We start from the raw sequence: 6,494 nt of genomic DNA, 5'->3' as shown, positions 1-6,494 counted from the left end.
GACAGGGCCTGGAGCAGCCTGGGACAGTGGAAGGTGTCCCTGCCATGGCAGGGGTGGCACTGGAGGAGCTCTGAGGTCCCTTCAACCCAAACCATTCCAGGATTCTGTTTCTGATCCATTCCTGTGCAGTAGCTTGGAAGAGATAAAGGAAGGATTTATTCCCCTGTGCCTAAATCTCTCCTTTCCCTTAGAAAAATGCAATCCATCCCTGATTTTCCCTCTTTAATTAATTTCTGCCCTTATCCCTGACACTGCTGAGTTTCCTCCTGGGGCTGTGCCTGTTGGAATCCCGGTGGGATTTGTGCAGGATGAGCAGATAAAACAGATCTGGGCTCTGGCTGACGCTCAGGGCGCTGCAGTGGCAAAAGCCATTCCTGGCACGGGAATAACAAACCTTTCATCAAAGGAATCTGTCGGTGCTGGAATAAAGAAGATGTCCCAGGGGGGAACAGGACCCTCAAAGCAGCTGGAAGGGGAGAAATGTGAATAAATGGCAGAGGATTTGCAGCATCTCAGGCTGCCTTGGATAAGCAGCTTTTGGATGAGCTGTTTTGAAGAGCTCTCATGATTTTATTTTATTTTTTCCTTATCTTCCCTCTACTTACAGGGCTCATGTGGATGCTTTTCCTGCAAAATACCCTCTTTTTTTAAAATTCTTTAATTTTTTTTTCTGTCTGGGGATGAATTTACGGAAGGCAGCTCTTTCTGCTGTGTTTTCCTGGTTCCTGTGAGCTCCAAGGAGGTTTTTTTATGTTCCACGGCTGCCCTCTGGTGCTCTCTAAACCCTGAGCAGGTCCCTGGGTGTCACTCAGCAGATTTTCATAGCCTGCAGCTACTGAGGGCTTGTTTCATGTTGCTCCTCTTGAGCCATTACTGCATTTGAAAGTATAATTTAGGGCTTTAATGAACAACCCTTAATAAAGGCACCATTTTGTTATAACGGATTCTTTTTCCCCCTAAAATATGGTTTCTATTCAGCTACATTTGTGTTCTTCACTAAATGCTTCACAGTTTCTGTACCCCTTTTCTTCTGATTTAACGTTTCTTGTTGTCTTTTTTATATTGTAACATTTCTGTGATGCAATGAACTTCACACAGGAAAAAAACCCACAAGAAGTGGCCCTTTTCTTTAATTGGGCAGCAATTAAAACTCTGTTCCCTTGAGTGGGATGTTCCTTTTGGTCCAGAAAGCCAAACAATCAAATTAAGAAATTTGGAAGCACCTTGGATTTGCCCTTTCAAGGTGATTGAAATGAGAGGCAAAAAGCCTGTGAAACTCAAGGCTTAAAAGTGAGATTTTTGTCCCTGAATGCACATATTTATCTAATTGTGAATAAATAATGTTTTCTAGGAAAAGAGTGGGAAAAGAAATTCTGTAAGGAGCATATTCCTGCTTTTCTAAACTTCAGGGAAGAACTGATGGTGTTGATGGAATTATTTATCACTGGAAGAAGCTCTCCTTGTGCTCAGAACCCATATCATGACACGGGTTAAATTGAGGAGCATCCTTTAGCACCTTCAGGGGTCAGACTTTTACAAAAAATGTCTTAAAAAAAGCAAAGATCAGGGCGGGTTTTGAGAACTGTTCTTTGGAAAAGGGAGGAGAGATTTGTGCCTGCCTTGGGGAGAGTCCTGAAAACCCCAGGATGTTGGAATCCAGCTCTCAGCACAGCACTTTGCACCCTGAAAAGGTTAATTAATGAGGCCCAAGTCCTAATGACAGTCAGGGCAGAGCTGCCAGTCCCTCCCAGCCTGTGGAGTTTATTGACACAGAATTCCTGCAGCAGGAGGAGCAGGACAGGGGATGAGGCACTTGTGCCTGCTGGGAATTGAGGCAAACAAAACCCCAGTACTCCCACAGAGCCCTGGCCACCTTCCAGGCCCCTGGGTGGGAAAAAATATCGATTGAAACTCACCAAAACGTCCTTTCTGGCATTGCTAAAAGGGGTCTCAGCCCTGGTTTCTAAGGTTTAATGTTAATTTCTTGTTTAACTCTATATTCTGTGAGTTAAATATGCTGCTCTTTAGAGATTAGGAGCTTGGTTTGCAGCAAAGCACAGAACATATCCCTGAAAAATCCCAATTTTCCAAGTGTAGGATGGCGCACCCCTCCCCTCCAGCACACACAGGAGAGAGGGGGGAAATCAGAATCTCCAAGCAGTGGAATTACAACTTGTCACCTCCTGAAGTTCTGCTGAGAAGGAAGTGGGAGAAAATCCTTGGAGAGGGGGACTGGCAGGAGCTGGGGTTAGGGAGCAGCCCCTTCTCCCTGGAAACACCGCCCTGGATGTGGCTGAGTCTCGGACAGCTGCAGGGAGATGAGGTTTGGGTGGGAGCAGAGTGCCCATCCTTGGCTCTCAGAGCTCTCCTGATGGATCCTGGAGATCTGGATGATGATGGATCCTGGAGACCTGGATGCTGATGGATCCTGGAGATCTGGATGATGAAGGATCCTGGAGATCTGGATGCTGATGGATCCTGGAGATCTGGATGCTGATGGATCCTGGAGATCTGGATGCTGATGGATCCTGGAGACCTGGATGCTGATGGATCCTGGAGATCTGGATGCTGATGGATCCTGAGGAGTTTGGGGCTGTGGGGCTGCACAGGGACCAGGCCCAGAAAGTCTCCAGGGAATCATGCAGAAAATGGGGTCTGGGGATGCTGCTGAGCAAAGGAGCTGCCTCGAGGGCCTTGAGCAATTTCAGAGCAACTCAGAGTAAATCAGCAGTTGCCTTCCCCAGCAATCTGCTCTCTGGAGCTTGGGCTCTCAGATCAATGAGGAGGGGTATTGTAAACCCGTAGTAGCAGCAGCTCAGTAGAGTTGTGTTCAGCAGAGCCGTGCAAGGCTCTCACTGCCTCGTGCCTGGCAATTATTTAGGAATTGTGTCTGTGGCAGGCAGTGGTGGGAGGTGTTTGCCTGCCCCTTTAGCCCAATATCCCCCCAAAAGCAGCTGCACTTTGTTGAGTTTTTGGCACAGGCACTGCTGTATTTTTAATTCCTGCCTCGTTACCCCAGCACAGTCATTTCTGCAGCAGGGAACAGGATGGGCTGGTGGGGTGTGGGTGCTTTTTGGGCTGAGAAATGCCTGTGTAGGAGGTGATATCATCAGTGCTTCTGGACCTCAGAGCCTCTGCCCTTTGCTTGGTGCCTGGGACAGGCAGTTTCAGTGTGTGATAGATGGGCTGACTATGGCAAAGTGACTCATGCTGGTTTAACTTATTTTGCATTTTATGCTTTGTTGAGGGTTTTTCTTCCCTATCTGTCCTACATCACCTTCCTCTTCTGCCTTCTTGTATTTGTCCTTTAGCTCTGTTCTTCTCTCTAGTTCTTAGAAGCTTCCTTTTGTTTTATCTCTTTATTTTTACCCCTTCATGTCTTTCCCCCAGTTGTCTGCATATCCTCTTTTCATCTCTACCCATTATTCCTTGCATCCTCCATTCCCTTGGGATCACAGAAGGACTTTGAAATGTCTCCTCTATTTTTTAATTAGGTAGAGCCTTCAGCTCATCTCAGCTGATCCCACCTCTGATTTTCCCACAGGGTATCACATTTAACTGGTAACACCATGCTCGGGGTAGGTTGAGGAGGTGCCAGGCAATATCCAGGTGGATTTTCAGGGGCAGGTGGGTGCAGAAAAGGCAGAACCAGGGCTGCTCATACCTTTAAAAGGTTCCTGATGATGGTGTTCCGTCCCAGGAAGTGCTGGAATGACTCTCCACCCTGCTGGAGCATCATCTACCCAAAGATCCCTGATCACATCCCACTCGTGCCCTTGGATCCCAGGTGAGGAGCCAGAGCCCCTTGCTGAGCATGCAAAACCCCCTTTTGGGGGTGCCACGCTTGAGCTGTCCACAGGAGCTGGAAGAAAAGATGGTTCCTGTTCCAGAGTCTTATCTGAGATGGGATAATTTGCATTTCTGTTTCTTGTGGTGTCTCCTGAGCCATCCCAGTGACATCAGAAAGCTGGTGGAGGGATACCAGAGTATGTTGAGCTATCTCTGAGCCCTGTACCAGCTATTTTAACCTCAGTTCTCACTTGAAATGTGCACCAGAGCATCAAAGCCCGAAGAGAAACACTGAGAATGCCTAGAAATCAACTTTTTGCTGTCTTGAAATAATTTCAGAGCTTTTGTCTTGAGCTCCAACACCAAATCCAACGTGGCAGCACTGGTTTGGTGTCTCAAGGCCAGGCAGGCTGAAGATTGTGCTTGGATCAGTGGCCACCCAAAGTGGCCCAAGGCACAGCTGGATGTTCACAGCCTCCTTCCCACTGCTGGGCTTGACTCCAGCTGCGTTTTCAGAGGGGAAGAACAACACTGTCACCACTGTGTCCATGCAAACCCCTGTGCAGGGGTGGTTTGGTGCTCCAGGTGTCCAAAATGCAGGAACCTTCAGGCTCAGGATTTCTGGTTTGGTTGTACAGCTCCCTGTCTGGGGGGTTGTTGATGTTTAAAGGAAAAATTGTCAGCACCATTTCCATGGTTTGGGAGAAACTCGGAATGTGGGGAAGGGCTGGGGCCTGTGACAGCTCAGGGCCACTCAGCAGAGCTCCCCAAGGCTGCTCCATCCCTCTGGATTTGGGAATGGCTTCAGGAGGGTCTGCACAGCCTCTGAAGGCTGTCCCTGGGTCACATCTGTCCTGTGGCACAGCTCTGAGCTGAGGCCACTGCTGGGCTGTGTTCAAAACCAAACGAGTCTGGGCAGCCCTGTGGGTTGGTTTCCCTTTTTCTGTGCATTTCTAAACAATCAGTACAAATTCCAGTCCTCCAATTAGCAGAGAAAATCTAGGTTATTTAAAGGGAAATCAGGTTTTTGTCAGCAACCTGCCCTGGCCTTTCCTCTGTCCGTCAGTGTGACTACAAAAAAAATAACTGCTTTAACATCAGGGGCTACAGCAGTGGAGATTAATTAAAGTATTTCTGCAAGATTCCCTTGAAAATAAATCCTCTTTTGCTCTCTTGCCCTGCATCTTCACCAGAAAGGTTCCCATTTCCATTTCTGCTCTTGCATTAGGAAGCACAAGTGTTAAGTGATGTGTGGATATACAGGCAGTGGGAGCAGACCAGGAATTTGCAACTCCTAAAAGGAAGGATTTTCACATTGGATTTTCACCTTAGAAGGGTTTTTACTTTTAGCCCAAGCTTAAAAAGAAGTTGTTCTTGGGTGTTTGGCAGCAGCTTTGCTGCAGAAGTCAGTAATCAGGTATTTAAATAATGCCCTTTCCCCTTTGCCAGTTTTTCCTGCTTAAAAAGAGTTGCTATGGGGATTCCAACTTGCCCTAGGATTAGAGTTTGACTATGAATCAAGAAACAAAGGGAACTGGATGAAAAGTCTTTTTTATCTGAATACACATCTTCGGCAGTGATCACTTGTAATCAAAATTCCTCCCCTGATTTCCTGCTGGAGACACCAGGCTGGCTGCAGGACAAGCAGAGCTCACAAAAGTGATTTTTGGTCGCTATGGAGCTGGGAATAAACAGCCTTTATCTTAGGATGGTCTCCAAAACACCACTGGGGTTTGCTGGCCAACACACAGTTCAACCCCTGAATTATTTGCATCCCTTTGTGATTCAATTTATTCTGGGTTTCCTCAGTTAAAATGTTGATTTCCATGTAGGGATGGAGCTTCCCTCCTGTTTCAGGGTCAAAAATCTGCACTTACCACCAGCTTTTTCTTGTTGTTGTTTTTTTCTGAGGAATTAAGTGGCAGCCACTTGATTTTAGCAAATATGGAATGTTGGGATGCTGAGCTCCAGTGTTACAAAAACACCTGGGCAGGTGGAGGTTTGGGAAGAAGGAAATGATGAAAAAACAGTGAAATAGCTGAGGTGGGAGGATTCTTTCCCCTGGTGTGAGACTGGAGTTGGGCTCTGCTGTTCCATGCAGAGCAAGATGTGACCTTGAGCTGCCCAATCTTCCTGGATGTGATAAACCCCCCTTAGGTCTGGCTTAAGAGAGTGTTACAAAGCTGAGCCACAGCTTTCAGCAGCTCCAGGAGGTGCCTGCAGGCTTCCCCCAGAGCACAAAAATGAGCTGAATTCTTCCTGGGAATGCATCCTTCAAACTGGGACAGGCCCAGCTCATGCAGAGTGTGTCACTGATGCAGACAGACACCAGGCCCTGGCTCTGGGCTTTATCCAGAGCTTATTGCAAAAAAATGAAAAAAAAAAGGGAGGCAGGGTGGGGGAAGGAGGAAAAATATGCTTGATATGTTTTCCTAAGAGAGGGCTGTGGAATAGGATCCTTCACTTCAAACCCTGCAAGGAGAGGAAGTAAATTTGATCTCTGCTCCTTGCCTAGAGCCCTTAGGTTGCTTTCTGGAGCACTCAAGTGAGACAAAGCCAGGAAAAATAGATCCTGTTGAAGCCATTGGTCTCCCCCTGCTCCAGCAGCAAGTGCCTGTTCAGCCTCAGCAGAGGAAATCTTCCTGCTGGAGCTGTGAAACCGAGCTGCTTTTATGGGGAAGTGCTTTAAATCTCCCATTTTGCCC

This window comes from Poecile atricapillus, chromosome 12, assembly GCF_030490865.1.
Source record: "Poecile atricapillus isolate bPoeAtr1 chromosome 12, bPoeAtr1.hap1, whole genome shotgun sequence".
In the NCBI taxonomy this organism is placed as follows: Eukaryota; Metazoa; Chordata; class Aves; order Passeriformes; family Paridae; genus Poecile; species Poecile atricapillus.
Note: the sequence above shows the minus strand (reverse complement) of the source record.